The 20,463-nt window shown below is 43.7% G+C and overlaps 1 protein-coding gene across 4 annotated transcripts in view; it reads left to right on the top strand.

Annotated features, from left to right (window-relative positions):
- LOC133360730 (interferon-induced very large GTPase 1-like) overlaps window positions 1-20,463 on the top strand; it is a 112,606-nt gene that overhangs the window by 54,451 nt on the left and 37,692 nt on the right. Inside the window, exon 7 of one of the 4 annotated variants that reach the window (XR_009757294.1) lies at window positions 17,594-19,507. The exons of the other annotated variants lie outside the window; for them this stretch is intronic. The gene's annotated coding sequence lies outside the window, so the exon portion shown is untranslated. Of the gene's footprint in view, window positions 1-17,593; window positions 19,508-20,463 lie in introns of those variants that run through there. 4 annotated transcript variants of the gene reach the window in all.

Here is a 20,463-nt window from a genome sequence, read left to right on the forward strand (position 1 = left end):
TGAGAAATCCAAATTGTACATTTTGAAATGTTCCACACATTAAGAACCAGTGCCAGATACCTTGTATAGCCTTACTGTTGGGGCAAGTAAGTTTAGCTAGCACCTTGAACTATGAAGGTCGGTAAGGTACACAAGGGGGCAGGGAGGTGGTCAGCACCACGCCCCGCCTCTTTTGGTCTCCCTCGTGGCGATGTTTATACACTACACCAGGTACTAATCTGAAGCAGAGTCGACCTAGGGGAGGTCAGGTCCAGTTTAAGTAATAATCATTGCGTTGGCCGTGAATGGAGTTCGAACTCGGGTGACGGGTTTGTACTCCAGTGCCAACCAAATCTGAATAATTATCACTTGAAAATCAAAAGCAAACGTAAAATGTATACACTTTGCAATTTGTTTTAAATGCTCAAAACACAGCACCTCTGATTTGCACGGTTGGCTACGTACGGCGCGATAAAAGTCTATACATTCCATAAAATACTTATTAACTACATCTGCAACCTTGGTATTGCTCCGAATAAGTGTTGCACTCAACACAAAATACCACTGTAAATGTGTTTAACTCGTGCCATGGTTACTTTTTAATACATATGTGATGATCAAATACTTCAGCTGAAAAGTCCATTGAGATGGAACATAATTATAAATGGTCTCAACTTTAGACGCATAGCAGACATGTCATGATAAAATAATTTTAAATTATTGACTTATACATTGAATTTATATGACGAAAATCACACCCAATCAAATATGCGAATACGTATATTATTAAATGGTCCACGCGACAAGCTCACGTCGGTATGTGCATATGTTTTAAACCAAAGAGTTAAATAACTTGAGACCGGTGCCACATTTTAGTATCTGGGAGATTACTCCACGTTCAAGAATTTGTGTTTGAATGAGTGTTTTTGTTTATTTTTTACTCTCGGGCCTATACATCCTCAGTATTTTTGAATTGCGCCAATTTCAATGTATACATTTTTAGATCATTGACTGAAAACGAGCCTTGTTTTGTTTTGTGATCTTGAAGGTTTGGGAGTGTTGATACATTACAGTTCGTTTATTACAAATTGATGCTCATTTATATTTCAATAAAATGACATGCAACACGACTATAAAACAAGTTAATTTTAGGCCAAGCGGGCCCTTATCTCCTAAATCCTGCAGAAGGCTTGGGGGGCCTTCAACTTTCCATTGTAACCTAGCAAAATATATAATGTAATGTTAGAGGAAGATTCCAATTTTCTCCAGTGTTTGTCCTTGGCTCTTGTTGGCGGTGACTCCATAAGTGGGGTGAATTGGAAATTGTTTAAGTCTCATGGAGAATGGAAATATGTTTTCAACTGGTGCCAGAGGAGTCGAGGGATAAAGAGTGGTCTTCCCTTGCAACCATGGCTTCGATGATGTGATTGTTCATTGTAAATATATAGCATGTTCCATTGCAGTTTATAAATTCTAAAGCACAATGCAACCTTCAGATTGAGCAAGTATGATGAAATCCATATTGGTTGAGCAAGTTGATCAATTCAATAGGATAGAATGGTTAATAATCCAATGACTTTCTTCGCCATGAAAATGGTTTACCATTTAATTTATCAAATCAACAATACTGTTGTGTCACAGCAATGATAACATGGTTTTCTACCCATGTAGTATCATTCTAGTTATCCTTCAAGTCAGACAAAATCAGAGAGCGCAGAGGTTCTCAGGTGGAAGTGGGCATTCATTTGGAATTCAAGTTTTGACTTGGCAAAGTAATGTTTCCATTTCAATCTTTCCATTGGTAAATCGCAGAATGGTTTAAAGTTTGAATTTCACAACGTGACCAAGGAAAATTCTTGTACATTCCTTTGATCATTTACGGCCTTCCTCCATTAAGAATCACAGGCAAAATTTGCTTGCAATTTACAGCCAAAAAGACTATGACCAAATGGTTATTTTTAGATACATCTTGCAATGAGCGATCGAGGAATTCAAAGATACATCGATGGGCCACTGATTTCATATATTACTAAGAGATGAGCATTATGTATCAAGTCAAACATAACATTTTCTGGTAAAGTTGCAAGTGGGCTCCGGTTTCATATCCAGAGGTAGTCTATCCTATTAATGCGGTAGTTGTATTCCTAAACAATACTGCACTATGGAAGAATTGCATAAGAATAAATGTATAAATGGGAGAAGCAGAGTCCACGATAACACGTGAGATGTGTATGCATGGTGAACCAAGACCGAGTTAGTCGTATAACCTCCTATTCCTACCTCATGCGAAGTTGTTCTGATGACTCAATTGCGTTTTGAAAACAAGTGCACAGAACAATATCTAGAATGACAAGTTTGTCCATTTTTCAATAGATTGACTGCTATTCCTGACATGGCATTAGCAATTGCGATGTTTCCTTTGTATCGCATTTTGTCAAGGATGAGATTAAACGGTGTATGCTTTTTTCCCGGACCTCCACCTGGAGTGAGGTCAAAGACTTTCCCTTGTTCTGGTGCAATCAATTCCATGACGTGGTCATGCGTAAATTTTCGTTCAGGATTAAGAGTGGGCAATTTTCAATATTGGCCTCAAGTTTGGTTTTATCAAAATCGTTTTTTTCCTGGATGACGTTTGGTACTTGAGCTTACTTCAATGTTTGGATCAGGTATAGGCAAAGCGAAGTTGGAATTAAAGACCAAGTCCTTATCCTCATACTTTAAGACGAAAGATACTTTTTATTTTTATTTTACTTAACTTTATTCCAGAAAACCAATGGTTCAACTTGGAGTTCGGTTGAGGATGATAGAGGCCTAAATCAAATGGCATTGCCTTCTTTCATTTAACGATCTCTTTCATTGCATACACATGCTGGTTATAATTATTATAGTAAACTAGCGGAATGTACCCGGCATGGCCTGTGCAAAAAAGACAGACACACACGTAGACTTACACATAGACATCGACACACACACATAGAAAGACATCGACTTATGGACTCATACACACAGACATTGACTTTAGACACACACATGTAGTTAGACACACAAATCGACACACACACATAGACTTACACACACATATCGACTCACACATACAGTGAGGGAAATAAGTATAACCCGTTAAAACAAAGTTTTTCACTCTAAATCCTTTATATGCGTGGCGGCTAGAGTCCTCTCGTCCTCTGGCTTGAGATGGCTGCCACCTATGGGTCAGATGATTGTCTGCCAGTATTAAGCAATTGGTAATTAAATATTTAATTTGTTTTCCCTAAACAGTGTAAAATTGAGGAATTTTTTTTTCCACGAACATTAATTGTCTCGCACAACGAGTCTGTGTGCAAAATGTCAGCTCGATTGGATCACGGGAAGTGGGTTAAAAAACGACCGAAAGATTTGCACGGTCATAAGCAAGCAAGCAAGCACGCAAGCACGCAAGCAAGCAAGCAAGCGAACTTAATATAAAGGATTTAAAAAGTATTTGATCCCCTGCTGATTTTGTATGTTTGCCCACTGACAACAAAATCATCAGTCTATAATTTTAATGGTAGGTTTATTTGAACAGTGAGAGACAGAATAACAACAACAAAATCCAGAAAAACGCATGTCAAAAATGTTATAAACTGATTTGCATTTTAATGAGGGAAATAAGTATTTGACCCCCTCTCAATCAGATAGATTTCTGGCTCCCAGATGTCTTTTATACAGGTAACGAGCTGAGATTAGGAGCACTGCCTTTAAGAGTGTGCTCCTAATCTCAGCTCGTTACCTGTATAAAAGACACCTGTTCACAGAAGAAATCAATCAATCAGATTCCAAACTCTCCACCATGGCCAAGACCAAAGAACTCTCCAAGGATGTCAGGGACAATATTGTAGACCTACACAAAGCTGGAATGGGCTACAAGACCATCGCTAAGCAGCTTGGTGAGAAGGTGACAACAGTTGGTGTGATTATTCGCAAATGAAAGAAACACAAAAGAACTGTCAATCTCCCTCGGCCTGGGGCTCCATGCAAGATCTCACCTCGTGGAGTTTCAATGATCATGAGAACGGTGAGAAATCAGCCCAGAACTACACGGGACGATCTTGTCAATGATCTCAAGGCAGCTGGGACCATAGTCACCAAGAAAACAGTTGGTAACACACTACGCCGTGAAGGACTGAAATCCTGCAGCGCCCGCAAGGTCCCCGTGCTCAAGAAAGCACATATACATGCCCGTCTGAAGTTTGCCAATGAACATCTGAATGATTCAGAGGACAACTGGGTGAAAGTGTTGTGGTCAGATGAGACCAAAATGGAGCTCTTTTGCATCAACTCAACTCGCCGTGTTTGGAGGAGGAGGAATGCTGCCTATGACCCCAAGAACACCATCCTCACCGTCAAACATTGAGGTGGAAACATTATGCTTTGGGGGTGTTTTTCTGCTAAGGGAACAGGACAACTTCACCGCATCAAAGGGACGATGGACGGGCCCATGTACCATCAAATCGTGGGTGAGAAACTCCTTCCCTCAGCCAGGGCATTGAAAATGGGTCGTGGATGGGTATTCCAGCATGACAATGACCCAAAACACACGGCCAAGGCAACAAAGCAGTGGCTCAAGAATAAGCACATTAAGGCCCTGGAGTGGCCTAGCCAGTCTCCAGACCTTAATCCCATAGAAAATCGGTGGAGGGAGCTGAAGGTTCGAGTTGCTAAACGTCAGCCTCGAAACCTTAATGACTTGGAGAAGATCTGCAAAGAGGAGTGGGACAAAATCCCTCCTGAGATGTGTGCAAACCTGGTGGCCAACTACAAGAAACGTCTGACCTCTGTGATTGCCAACAAGGGTTTTGCCAACAAGTACTAAGTCATGTTTTGCAGAGGGGTCAAATACTTATTTTCCTCATTAAAATGCAAATCAATTTATAACATTTTTGACATGCGTTTTTCTGGATTTTTTCGTTGTTATTCTGTCTCTCACTGTTAAAATAAACCTGCCATTAAAATTATAGAATAATCATTTCTTTGTCAGTGGGCAAACGTACAAAATCAGCAGGGGATCAAATGCTTTTTTCCCTCACTGTACATACATAGACTCAACAACAACAACAACCGCGATTCGTCACTAAGTGGCGCTGACGTCACCACTACGCTTGTGCAAGGCTATGTGCACCTTGAGGTCACGTAAAGTGGCGAACACCAGCTGGCAGGTCACGGAACAGACCAAGATGGCACAGGTCGACGAACTGAGACGACTGGCTGATGCACCCCCTACTGTGCCAACTTGCTGTGCTTTAGCCACCTGGCGCTCCGCTCGTTGTTGTGAGCATCGCTCCTCCGCCCTCCGTTGTTGTTGGAGGACGACTGCCTCCAACTGCCCAGTAGCATCCTTCACGAGCCTCCTCCACAGAGGCCGATCTTGACACCGCTGGTACCAGTCATCGGAAAGTAAACTCAGCTCCACTTCTTCCTGTACCACATTACTCCATCTCTTCTCTAGCCCGTGCCGCACCCATTTAGCCTCCTCGATCTGGCCGAACAAAAGCTGTTTAAGCATGCGGTGTCTGGGCATGCGGGCTACATGACCCGGCCAACGTAGCCTTGCCTGCTGGAGGGGCTCACGGATGATACTTTGTCCACATCTTTCAAGGATTTGTGAGCTCCTCACGCAATCCAGCCTGGTTAAATCCAGGAAGAATCGTGGCAGACCATCCTATATGTTTCTAACCGGCGAAGATGTTCCATTAGGGGGGTCCAAGTTTTGCAAGCGCTGAGAAGGGAGGGAATGACTGTGGCCGAGAAGACCTGAAGCTTCGTGCGGAGTGATAGACCACGTAGCTTGCACACAGCGTTACGCAACCGATGAAAATATAATGGCTCTCGACTGATTCGGAGTGAGACCTTTGCTGTTAAACCGGAGCTGGTCATTAGCACACTGCCAAGGTATGGGAAACTCTCCACTCTCTCCACAACTGCCCCATCACTAATTTGGAGTTGTGGGGGTGGAGTGCGATGGTACATAGACTCACACACACATTGACCTACACACACACACACATGGACTTACAAAGACACACATATCGACTAAGACACACACACAGGGACTTACACACACGTACATAGACTCACACACACATACATATTTACTTACACACACATATCCAGCACACACACACATGGATTCCCACAAAAACATGCATGGACTCACACACCCACATAGAGCCACACACACATGGACTGACACACACACATGGACTTACGCACACACACGTACGTACAGACACACACACACATGGACTCATGTACGTACAGACACACGCATAGACTCACACGCATTCATGGACCAAAACACACAGAAAGAAATGGGCTTACACTGACTCACATGGATCGACGAACACACAGCGACTAACACACATGCACACCGACTGACACAAACACAGAGACACATGGACTTACACACACACAGACACATCGACTTACACACACACACATCGCCGCAGACACGCACATGAACCCAAATGCACACATGGACTTAGACGCAGGCATTATTATTGTGAAATGTAAAAATAGTAGTTGTTTATTCACGCACACCACGCACACACATTGACTAACACACACACATGGATTTAAGCACACACACATCGACGGTATACACTATCACTACAGCAGTGCATACCGACTGTGGTGGTATCTGCTTTCACTACAGCAGTGCACACGGACCGTGGTGGTACCTGCTTTAACTACAGCAGTGCAAACCGACTGTGGTCGTTCCTTGTATCACGACAGCAGTGGCTAGTGACTGTGGTGTAACCTGCTATCACAAAGGCAGTGCATACTGACAGTGGTGGTACCTGGTATCACCAGAGCAGTGTATACTGACTGTGGTGGTACGTGCTTTCACTACAGCAGTGCATACTGAATGTGGTGGTACATGCTATGATTACAGCAGTGCATCTTGTGGTGGTACCTGCTATGATTACAGCAGTGCATATTGACTGTGGTGGTAGCTGGTATGATTACAGCAGTGCCTACAGTGGTGGTTCCTGCTTTAACTACTGCAGTTTATATGGACGTTGGCACCTGCTTTCTTTACAGCAGTGCAAGGTGACTGTGGTGGTCCATGCTATGATTACAGCAGTGCATAGTTTTGTGGTACCTGCTTTCACTACAGCAGTGCATACCGACTGTGGGGGTGCCTGCTATCACTACAGCAGTGCATAGCGAAATTGGTGGACACTGCTATGATTACATCAGTGCATACTGTGATGGTATCCTGCTTTCACTACAGCAGTGCATACTGTGGTGGTCCATATGATTACAGCAGTGAATACCGACCGTGGTCGTATCCTGCTTTCACTACAGCAGTGCATACCGACTGTGGTGGTACCTGCTATGATTACAGCAGTGCATATTGACTGGTGGTACCTGTTTTATAGCAGTGCACACTCTGGTAATACCAATGATTACAGAGTGCATACTGTGGTGGTACCTGCTTTCAGAACAGTAGAGCCTACTGACTGTGGTGGTACCTGCTATGATAACAGCAGTGCATACTGACTGTGTTTGGTACCTGCTATGATTACAGCAGTGTATACTGTGGTGGTTCCTATGATAACAGCAGTGCATACTGACTGTGGTCCTACCTGCTATGATTTCAGCAATGCATACTGACTGTGGTGGTACCTGCTATCACTACAGCAGTGCATACCGACGGTGGTGAAACCTGCTTTCACTACAGCAGTGCATACCGACTGTGGTGGTACCGGCTATGATTGCAGCAGTGCATACTGTGGTGAAACCTGCTTTCACTACAGCTGTGCACACTGACTGTGGTGGTACCTGCTTTGATAACAGCAGTGCATACTGTGGTGGTACCTGATATGATTACAGCAGTGCATATTGACTGTGGTGGTAGCTGGTATGATTACAGCAGTGCATAGTGTGGTGGTACCTGCTTTCACTAAAGCAATGCACACTGTGGTGGTATCTATGATTACAGCTGTGGATACTGTGGTGGTAGCTGGTATGATTACAGCAGTGCATACAGTGGTGGTACCTGATTTAACTACCGCAGTGCATACGAACTTTGGTACCTGCTTTCATTACAGCAGTGCATACCGACTGTGGGGGTGCCTGCTATCACTACAGCAGTGCATAGCGAAATTGGTGGACACTGCTATGATTACATCAGTGCATACTGTGATGGTATCCTGCTTTCACTACAGAAGTGCATACTGTGGTGGTCCATATGATTACAGCAGTGAATACCGACCGTGGTCGTATCCTGCTTTCACTACAGCAGTGCATACCGACTGTGGTGGTACCTGCTATGATTACAGCAGAGCATACTGTGGTGGTAGCTGCTTTCACTACAGCAGTGTATACTGTGGTTGTTCCTATGACTACAGCAGTGAATACCGACTGTGGTGGTATCCTTCTTTTACTACAGCAGTGCATACTGTGGTATCCAGTTTTCACTACAGCAGTGCATACTGACTGTGGTGACATCTGCTATGATTATAGCAGTGCATATACTGTGGTGGTACCTGCTTTCATCACAGCAGTGCAGACTAACTGTTGTGGTACCTGCTATGATTACAGCAGTGCATACTGTGGTAGTTCCTATGATAACAGCAGTGCATACTGACTGTGGTGGTACCTGCTATGATTACAAAGTGATTATGGTGGTGGTGCCTATCACTACAGCAGTGCATACTGTGGTAGTGCCTATCACTACAGCAGTGCACACCATCTGTGGTGGTACCTGCTATGATTACAGCAGTGCATATTGTGGTGGACACCTGCTATGCTTACACCAGTGCATACTGCTGTGGTGGAACCTGCTATGATTACAGCAGTGCATACTGACTGTGGTGGTACCTGTTATGATTACAGCAGTGCATATTGTGGTGGCACCTGCTATGATTACAGCAGTGCATACTGATGTGGTTCAAGTTCATTTATTAGGTATAACCCTGTGAGTCATTTGGCTCTTAAAGTGACTACGTGACTATTTGCAAACAGAAAATCCAAGAAAAGACAGCAACATATTGCAGAAAAAGCACCGTACACCAAGTCAAACAACATCAACCACAAGATAACTTAGAATAAGGCCATCAGTCTAACTCCGTACTATAACAAACAAACATGGCCAAACCAAGAAACGTTTTCGAAAATCACCAAAATAAAGCCATAAAAGCTATGAAACAGTGATTATAGGAACTGTGACCGAATTTTCACAATAAACGACATGTACTACCAAACCCTTTAGCCATAGCTGGCTGTATGAGTCACTTCACAATAGCAGGAGCATCAGTCGGAGTATCAACATTTTTCAATGCACCTTTAAGATCAGCACACTAAATCAAAACACAGATCATACTTTGCAGCGATCATCCGGAGCGAAACATTGTATTTTAGGCCACTGAATAGCAGTGGCAGCTAGGGGTGTACAACTCCTCTAGAGCAGTTTTGTGTGAAAATCTCATAGGTAGTGATTCAAGTTGCAGTTTATTGGCAATAGCATTCCAGACCCTGGGGGCATCAATAGCAAAGGCCCTTCCTCTAGTATTTGTACGGCAATAGGGAATGTGAAGCTGGTAAATGAGCGAAGACTTTAGGTCAAATTTGTTCTTTGAAACAGAGATGAGATCCAGCAAGTAATATTTGTAAGTACATCATGAATAAATAAGATCTGGTGCACAAGCCGTCGAACATTAAGGTGTTAAGTTTGACCCATTGTAGAGATCACAGTGGTGAGTCCTATATGGGCAGTTCAATGCAAATCTTAAGGCCAAGTGATACATTGAGTCAAGCTTTTTCAGTACAGTACTTGGGGCTGATTTATACAGAATGTCACAGTAATCAAGTAGAGGCAGAATGGTAGCTTTTATCAATTCCAAACAGAACATAGGGGGGAAACAGTGCTTGTGTCGATACAGAAAACCAATTTTTATTTTTGTCTTTTTCCCAATATAATCAATGTGATCCTCAAATTTCAGTTTTGAATCCAGGATGACCCCAAGATACGTATAGATCTTGATTTGCTCTATGGGATAATCATTTATGGAATGTAATGGGGGAAAATAACTTCCTGCTTTAGTCCTGGTGAGAAGCATATCACCTTGGTTTTGGAGGTATTCAGGACTAGTTTAAGAGCAACTAGCTGATGTTGTAGTTTGTTGAAATCACCCTGGATCTTAGCAATCACGTCATCCGGAGAGCAGCCAGCAGTATCATCTGCAAAAAGATTTACCCTGAAATTATCCAGGTCAGTGCCCAATTCATTGTCATAAAGAGAGAACAAGAGAGGGCCGAGAATTGAACCCTGTGGAACCCCTTTTGTTATCGTAACACCATTTGACCTCCAACCATCTGTGAATACAGTTTGGGTGCAAAAAGAGAGGTACATTTTTAACCATTTTACTGTATGTTTGGAGAAACGGAGGCAACTTAGTTTACTAAGCAGGGTGTTGTGGTCGCTGTACGAAAGGCTTTGGACAAGGCAAGAAAAAGACTGGCGCAGTACTGCTTATTATCAATGCTACTGTAAACGTGATTCAGAGTCTAATACAGCAGATGTGGTGCTGTATTTTTTTCGGAACCCAGATTGTTTTCGATGTAATAGATTGTTGTCGGACAAGAAACTGCTAATTTGGTAGTTCAATCATTTTTCAAAAATTTTCATCAACGGGGACAAAATTGAGATAGGTCGGTAGTTATTTGGATCATCTTTAGGGCCCCCTTTGTGAAGTGGACGAACATAGGAATGTTTCCATTCTCGAGGTACTGATACTTCGTTGATGGACAGGTTGAAAATATGGGCTATTGGTTTGTATATTAGGTGACCAACAGTTAGCAGAGCAAAGACAGGAATACTATCTGCTCCGGTAGAGGAGAACCATTTGAGGTAGGACAGTTTTTTCAGAACATTACTTTCGTGGATTGGCTTGAAACTAAATTCGTTTAATGTTTGGACAGGGGTGTAGGAATTTGCATGCGTAGGGGTGACTCCCAATACATTATCAAAAAGTTCACCAGCTTCAGAAAAATGAAGGTTAAAATTGTCAACAATTTTTTGGGGCTCTGAAAAATATTCCCAATTTCGGTTAAGCTCAATGGACAGATTATCTGTGTTAGATGCATTTTCGATACATTTGATTGTTTTCCAGAAGATCCTGGCATTTCCATGTGATTCCAGGAGAGTGGAGGAAAAGTAAGCATTTTTTGCATGCCGTATTTTTTTGACGCATCTATTCCTTAAGATCTTGTATTTTAGCCAGTCATTGACCAAATAACGTTTCTGAGCACATGCCCAAGCTTTGTCCCTAGTTTTCAAGAGCTTAGTAATCAAAGGATCAAACCATTGTGGGCGGTTGCCTTTAGTTTTAAATCTAACTAACGGAGCATGTTTGTTAAGAATTTGGAGAAACGGGTACCTGAAGGTCTCCCAAGCCGTAGTCAGGTTGGGGATATCACAGACCTTGTCAATATCCGAATGAAGCACATCATTAATAAGTGCCTGAATGCTGAAGTGTCTCATGGAGTGCTTCTCAACCAATTTAGGGGGGGCTTTGGGTCGGGCTGATGATCTCAACCCAAATATGAAGGAGTAATCACGAAGGTTATTACCCAGAACACCAGTCAGTGCGAAATTGTGAGGGGCATTTGTTAATAGGACGTCAAGCAGAGATGACTGTCCCGGGTTATTTAGGTTGGGTCTTGTGGGGACATTTATTAATTTAAATAGGTTAAATTCATCTGCAAAATGTGTGGCCACGGCCGGCTGGTTTAGCGAATTCGAATTCAGATCACCCATTAAAATGATTTCACCTATAGGGAGGCCCCCAAGAAGCTCCCTCAGTGCGTTCCCAGCTTCAACATCCTTACCACTAGGTGGTCTATAGCAGCACACTACCAATACCTGTTGATTTTTAGGGAGAGTGATTTTGAGAGCCAAGCCTTCAAAGCAATGCAGGTAGGCCCAGACTTACGATGGTGATAGCAATATGACAAAATTGTAAAATATTTTACATTTCGCGTGGCAGGCAAACGCAGCAGCGTACGAGGTATGACACTGTACGTTGGGACGCTTCCGGGATGTACTGTACGCATCTCCCGCCTTGTGTGATGCCTTACTCTCAACAGCGGTCGACGGAGTTGAAGTTGTTTCGGTGTTCAATGCATGTTAAAAGTTTTTATAGCAGATAGAATTGTTTCCTGAAAAAACTTTCTATGAAATTGCAGTTCATATAGGTAGGCTAAGAATTTACCTTGTTTTTTACTTTAAAATTTACTGTGCAATACAGTATTGTAATTAATACATACAGTATATAGTTTATACAGTATGGTACTGTAAATTGTTCTGTTTTGCTAAATTATAACCATTCTTTAAGACTCCTGGGTAGGCTAGGCCATTTTCGACTTACGATTTTTTCGACTTACGATGTGGTCGTCGTAACGCATCTCCATCGTAAGTCGGGGACTACCTGTATTTCTTTAACAAGGAATGAGCTGGTGGACATGCAATAGTACTACGAACATATATGGCAATTCCACCTCCTTTAGACCCTCGGTCAAGTCAAAAAAGGTTGTAGTTGTCAATTGTAATCTGCAAGTAATTGGCGGCCGGAGTGAGAAATGTTTCTGTAAGGCAAAAATGTCCGGGTCCAGATTTGCCAATTCTAGTTTTAATTTAATCACACGCCCTCTGCTGTTGACGTGTAGAACACCAACACCTTTTCTGCCAGAAAAATCTACAGAATTAAATGAGTTATTTACATTTGGGCCAGGGTGAAGCTCAATACCTCCCAGAAATAAGAAAAGTATAATTAATAGTTTGCACAAGTATTCTCTGTGAAAGGATGAAGAGCGACGAACCTTGGACGAATAGAAGCTGCTTACGTATGGCGACATTTTTAAGAGCAGAATGAAGTTAGGAAGGAGTGCTGGTGAGGTAATAGGACAGATATAGGGTTTAAAGGGATACAATGATGGAGTGTAGAAGTGGCTATAGGCTGTTTCACTAGCAGGTGTAGTGGCAAATGGAGCATCAAGTATGGACGAGAAATAACGAGGGCTGTCAGTGGTGGAGTTGTGTTTGGCACTACATATGGCCGGGAGGGACAGGAGTAGAATACACAGCAGAACTGCCATATTTAAAATAACAAAGAACCACAACAGTTAAACACACAAGTGAAAACGTACAGGTAGGCCGAGCGCGAGTAATGTCTTGCCGCACTCGTCGCACATGTATGGCTTCTCGCCCGTGTGCTTGAGTTTGTGGTGGCGGTCAGCTCCAGGTCACGAAGTTGACTAGTCGTTCAAGTTCTTGCTGTTTGTAAGCACACCTTTGTGCGTTTCTATTTCTCTACGCTAGTGTGCATGTGACCTAACACTTTACTCTTTTATTTATCTCAAGGAGCATATTCGCGAACAGGGCAATAACCTGATCAAGCAGGTGACGGGTAAAAACCTCAAGGAGCGGGTCAAGACGGTCGAGGGCTTCCTGCAGAAGCTTCGGCTCCTTGCTGACGAAGAGTGTTTCTGAGCAAACCAGGCAGCAGCAGTTAAGGCAGATCCAATGAGCAGCAGCTCAGGAAGGCCCAGGGAGCAGCAGCATAGGAAAGATATTGAGTAGCTGCTCAGGCACGCCCAGTCAACAGCAGCTCAAGCAGGCCCAAGGAGCAGCAGCTCAGGCAGACGCACGGAGCAGCAGCTCGGGCAGACACATGGAGCAGTAACTCATGCAGCTGCAGGGAGAAGCAGCATAGACAGACCCGGGAAGCAGCAGCTCAAGTAGACACAGGGAGCAGCAGCTCAGTTCGACCCAGGGAGCATTAGCTCAGGCAGGCCCCGGAAGCAGCAGCCCAGGCAGACCCAGGGAGCAGCAGCTCAGACGTTTACTGCTTTATGAGATTTCTATTCGCATGAAGGACGCTCTCTAAAAAACTACTGCATGTAATAGCCAGATCTTATGAAGGCCGAGAGCATATTATGTGCTATACGCCAACACAGTAGTGATTTGAGGAAGATCCCATCAGGCTTTCGAGAGCTTCCTCTCGTGGCGGCATGAGCCGGCAGTTGCAGGATTGCACCTTTACCTCTGCATCATTTATGAACAGCTAGAACCACGATAACATGGCAGAATAATTAATCCCCAAATTACATTTAACTAAATTTCTTATAGATTAAGGGGTGACTTGTAATCTGCAATGTATGGATTTCGGTAAAAATTGTTAAGTTATTAAGCACCTTCTATGAGTAAACAAATTGAAAGTTTATACATTTAGACCTACTAATCTGGTACTAGGCGAAGCCTGCGGCAAGATAACTGATCCTCAATTTAGTTTTAAGAATACTTATAGATTAAGAGGTGACTGATAATTTCCCATCAAAGGACCTCTGTAAAATTATTAAGTTATTAAATACCTTATGATTACAGCAGTGCATACTGTGGTGGTACCTATGATAACAGCAGTGCATACTGAGTGTGGTGGTACCTGCTTTCACTACAGTAGTACATGCTGACTCTCTGTCTATCTTAAATATAAAAGGGAAATTTGTGAATATGTGTGTCTGATCCAAATGTTTAGCATACTTGCTGACATGCAAACAACTTATATTAAACGGGAATAGGCCGATTCTAAATAAATCTACAACCTTCGATTACTTTGCGCGATTTAAAGAATCAAATCTTGGTGTGCTTGTATTTTATATTATTTTTTATTCATGTGTTTTCTTTTAATTTGTATATTATGTTTTTAAGTTAAATATATTTTTCCCCCGGACAACGCCGGGTATTTCCCGCTAGTAGCAGTATATATATGGACTCAATAGTACAAAGAACTCACCTGACAGAGTGCCGTGGTGAGGCATTGTCCCGTGCAGAGCTCCCGGCCTCGCCTAGATTGCCCAGCTGGCCGAGGCTGTGGGCTGAGCCGCTACCCCCCACCCTCACCCGCCCCCGCGCTACAATAATACTGTCTAAGCGCTATAATTTTAGTATCTACCGACCCTATAATAGTAAGTGCACACATTGGGGCGGGGGGGGGGAGAAAAGAGAACGTGACACTGTGATTAATTTTCCTCAGCGTTGCGTGTACATTTTTTTGCATTTTGAATGCAAATGAAAAATCCCCCCCACCCTCCACCGATGACGCGCGTTCGATGCCAGGGGCAACCCTCGTGCAGCTTGAGCGGCGCCGGGAAATAATTAAATAATGCGATATAGCAATACATTGCTAATTTATCTACTTTAAAGTTTACGGATGGGAAAACGGAATAGCCTATGCCAAGCATGGGGCTTACTGCGTGGTACCCGGCTATTTTTTTTAACGTAAACTCCACGGTTCGCGAGCCAAATCCTTCGCAAGCGAGCATACGCAGACAGACAGATGGACAGACAGACAAAAAATTGATTTAATAGGTTAGACTAGCGGGAAGTACCCGGCGTTGCCCGGGTGAAAAATATATTTCAAAACTTCTCTTAAAAACCGTACATATACATACACAAATAACAAGGTATTGTGAAAGCCCGGTGGGCCGTTTGTCCATTTCTCCACCAACAAAATTATAAGAGGCTTGCAAAAGTCCAAAAAGTTAAAGAAAGGGTGGGGTAAATAGTTGATGTAAAAGGTTTCCGAAAATTGTGGACCCCCCCTCAAAAAATATCTTTACCCCCACGTAGGTATATATACCTACACACCCTACATACAACAGCGGAAGTAGTATCTATTGACTTTAGTTGTATCGACGGACTGTACAGTAGTATCTACTGAGCCAGTAGTAGCTACTGACTGTGTAGTAGGATTTACTTACTGTAGTAACTACTGACCGTAGTAGTATTTACTGGGCCTACAGTAGTATCTACCGACTCTATAGTAGTAACGACTAATTCTTCTTGGTTCTTTCGGTAAAGTCACGTAGAAGGGAAGTAATAAAATAATGAAAATAAAACACAATAAAATAATTCTCACGACGTTTCGGCCACAACGCAAGCAGCCGTCCTCAGGTGAAAACCAGGTCTGTCGAGGCGACAGAGTCTGAATGAAACAGCACACGAGCTTGGAGCATATATATAAGCTGGGCACCTGGACAAAGGAATTTGCATATCAAGATGAATTTAGCATATTTATGGAAAATGCAGAAATGTGATTAGTACTACATATGCATGTGCATTATGCAGGATTAACAGCATCAAAGGGAGAGGATATGGGAAATGCAGGTATGTGAATAGTACTAATTCAGCATCAAAGGGAGGGGATAGGGGTAGCATTAATAAAGGGAAGGAGTGTTAATAGTATGTAGCTGCAGTAACTAAAATCAACACGTAAACAACTAAAGTATAAACTACATAGTATCATCAGTATACTTACAATACTCTACAATAAGCTGAGTTACTAACAGTAAGTAATACATTACAATTCTACGTCGTAAAAGTTATATAATATGCTTCCATCTAAAACTTTATTCTCTTACATCACACGAGTTTACACCGTACTATATACTGCCATAGACAAACCCAACATTAAATTATATACTGTATTGCTATAAACCACCTTAGTATCTTTCACACGACGGTCAATAGTACAGTGCACAATAACAAACAGCACAACACCCACATGCTCAATACAATGTACAAACCAATATACAGCACCGCAATTGTATAGTGAATATGCAGCAGCAACTGCAGCAGTTGCTGCTGCAGTTGCTGCCTTATACATTTTAATATAACACTGTATTATTCCACCCACCCTAATGTGTATCACACTGCTATATATTTACTATACAATTACGACACCATATACTACTCTGCACACTGCACTAAGCATACAAATGCCACACTATCTGTCACTATACACTGCACCATTGACCGTCGTGTCAATGGGTGAGTGGTGGGGGGAAACTTGCAGCGGAGCAAAGAATCCATTCCCTGCGGAGAATACAATGCCAACTACTATTTTTACATTTACATTTCAGAATAATAATGCCTGCGTCTAAGTCCATGTGTGCATTTGGGTTCATGTGCATGTCTGCGGCGATGTGTGTGTGTGTGTAAGTCGATGTGTCTGTGTGTGTGAGTCAATGTGTGTGTGTAAGTCCATGTGTCTCTGTGTTATTATTTTATTACTTCCCTTCTATGTGACTTTACCGAAAGAACCAAGAAGATGAATCCCTGCAGTCACGAAAGCTTTAAAACGAAATTTAACGACTAATTGTATAGTAGTATCTGCTCACTCTAATGTAGTATCTACTGACTCTAGTAGCTACTCACCGTAGCGGTATGTACTGACTGTATTGTAGTATATACTGACTGTAGCAGTATTGACTGACTGTAGTGGTATATACTGACGGTTTTAGTATCTACTAACTCTATATAGCAGTATCTACCAACACGATAGCAGTATCTACTATCACGACAGCAGTGCATACCGACTGAGGAGGTACCTGCTAACACTACAGCAGTGCATAATGGTACCTGCTTTCACAGGTCACAGGGGGGAATCGGTGCCTGACATTCCAAAGATATCTGTTTTTTTTTATTCTGTTTGTTTTCTCTCGCAAGAGACGCGGAGAGAGGAGAGGGTGCTCACGTTTTGAGTTAAACACGGCCATCTTTGTCTCCCCGCAGCACAAACAGATGGCCCATGAATGCTTGGAGGGTTAGGAAAGGTCGCGAGGAGGGGTCGCGGGGGTGTCTGCTTTTTCTCGCTCTGTTTGTGTTTTGTCGCCCGCTCGCAAGGAATGCACAGAGAGGGGAGTCACGTTTTTAAGTTAGGCACAGGCGCACATAACAAGCAGTCTGGGTCGAGTCATGCTCAGTCTCGCAACTCGGCTTGCGACGCGGCGTTGCGACGGGGCTCGCAAGAGAGCGGGGGCAGATCGTGCCTCGAGGAGAGATGGGACGACGAGACATCGTTAAAGTGACAGTCTGAGAGCAGTCTGTCCGAGTCGCGCTCAGCGTTGCGACGGGGCTCGCAAGAGAGCGGGGGCAGATCGTGCCTCGAGGAGAGATGGAACGAGGAGGGGTCGTTCGAGTCGCAGAAGTCTGAGTTCAACCTGGGTCGGGGCTGGGTTTCAGCCGTGCTCCGGCTGGCGGAGCGTCGTGAGGAAACGAAACACCGATGCCGATAGCAGGTGTCGCTTCTCGCAGAACAAAGTTAAGTGCGAGTGAAGCTGGCAGCTGCACGAACAAGGGAAGCACGGAGCAGAGAGAGTGACGAGTGACGACAAGCAATCAACCTGTAAAAGGGCGGAGATCGCCAAGCGTCGACCAAGCGTGCAAAGCAGAGAGCGCGAAGCAGTGGAGAAAGCCTGGTCTAACGGCTGTGAGGAAGAGGACAGCGCCATCGAATGCGCCGTGTGTTTGAGGGCACACCTACCAACGACCAGTGTAAACGACTCGGACGTCACCGGGCGTCACCGAGCGTCGTGCCAACTCGTCATCTAGCAGTAGAGGGAGAGAGAGCGCAAGAGCAGCACGACTCGGACGTCACCGGGCGTCACCGAGCGTCGTGCCAACTCGTCATCTAGCAGTAGAGGGAGAGAGAGCGCAAGAGCAGCACGACTCGAACGTCACCGGGCGTCACCGAGCGTCGTGCCAACTCGTCATCTAGCAGTAGAGGGAGAGAGAGCACAAGAGCAGCACGACTTGGACGTCACCGGGCGTCACCGAGCGTCGTGCCAACTCGTCATCCAGCAGTGGAGAGAGAGAGAGCGCACAAGCAGAGACACGCCGAGCGAGGGAGCAGCAGGGGCTCGCGGCGGCCACGCCCAATCGAGAGGAACACCTGGCCGCTGTTTGTATCCTCCTACACCACACAAGCTAACGACACAATTAATATTACGAGGGGACAACGCACACACAGCACGCACACGAATAAGACTTTAAAAAAAAATATCTTTGCGTTTCAAAAAGGGTTGCCATTTCGAGGTGGTGCGTTCAATATCAACTGAACGTGCAAAGCAGTTGCTGCCGTCGAGTTACATGAATAAGAAATGTTTTAGTCATTCATTTTCGTTAATTGCATAATCTTGCCCATGAATTTATTGACGTATACCTGCTTTCGCATAAGAGAGTGTCATGTGCTTGTTTAGAATTAAAATTGCTTAACACCAACTGCTTCTTTCCAAGTCCATGCAAAACTATCTTATTCTTGATAACTGTATCCTGTGATGAGATCTGAAACTGGAGACCTAAAATAACATAAACACACTAAGATAATCAGTAAATGTTTAATCGATGATAATCGTGTTGTCCTGATTGATATAACTCTGGATGAACGAAGCTAAGCCTAATTATCACAACTGCACACATTAACATAATCGCAAGCATCCGCATAAATTACTACGATTATCTCCGTGATTATCATAATTTATGCATATAATTACACACATTATCATAATTTATGCATGTTACTACACACACTATCATAATTAATGCGATTTGCGCATTTTTCGGAAAATTATTTATTTTTATTATTTTTATCAAAATTTCATAATCCCAACACATACAACAAGTGCATACTGTGTTGGCACCTGCTATGATCACAGCAGTGCATACTAACAGTGGTGGTACCTGCTATGATTACAGCAGTGCAAATTGTCGTGGTACCTGCTATGATTACAGCAGTGCATACTGTGTTGGTACCTGCAGTGCATACTGCTGTGGTGGTACCTGCTATGATTACAGCAGTGTATACTGCTGTGGTGATAGCTGCTATGATTACAGCAGTGCATACTGTTGTGGTGGTACCTGCTATGCCTACAACAGTGCATACTTTGTTGGTACCTGCAGTGCATACTGCTGTGGTGGTATCTGCTATGATTACAGCAGCATACTGACTGTGGTGGTACCCGATATGATTACAGCAGTGCATACTGCTGTGGTGATACCTGCTATGATTACAGCAGTGCATACTGACTGTGGTGGTAGCTTCTATGAATAAAGCAGTGCATACTGACTGTGATGGTACATGCTATGATTGCAGCAGTGCATACTGCTGTGGTGGTACATACTATGATTACAGCAGTGTATACTGCTGTGGTGGTACCTATGATTACAGCAGTGCATATCGTGGTGGTATCTGCTATGATGAGAGGAGTACATATTGTGGTGGTGGTACCTGCTATGATGACAGCAGTACATACCGAGTGTGGTGGCACCTGCTATGATGACAGCAGTACATACTGTGGTGGTGGTACCTGCTATGATTACAGCAGTGCATGTTGACTGTACTCACCACTCACCCCTCACCCTCACACTCACCACTCACCCTCACCATTCACCCTCACAACTCACCACTCACCAATCTCCCTCACCACTCAGCCTCACCATTCAGCCTCACCACTCACCCTCACCACTCACCAATCACCCTCACCACTAACCCTCATCACTCTCCCTCACCACTCACCATCACAACCACCACTCACCCCTCACCCTCACCACTCAACCTCACCCTCACTAATCACCAGTGACCAATCACTACCCACCACTCACCA

The sequence above is a fragment of the Lethenteron reissneri genome, chromosome 69 (genome assembly GCF_015708825.2).
Source record: "Lethenteron reissneri isolate LAM-NWPU_2019-01 chromosome 69, ASM1570882v1, whole genome shotgun sequence".
Lineage (NCBI taxonomy): Eukaryota > Metazoa > Chordata > Hyperoartia > Petromyzontiformes > Petromyzontidae > Lethenteron > Lethenteron reissneri.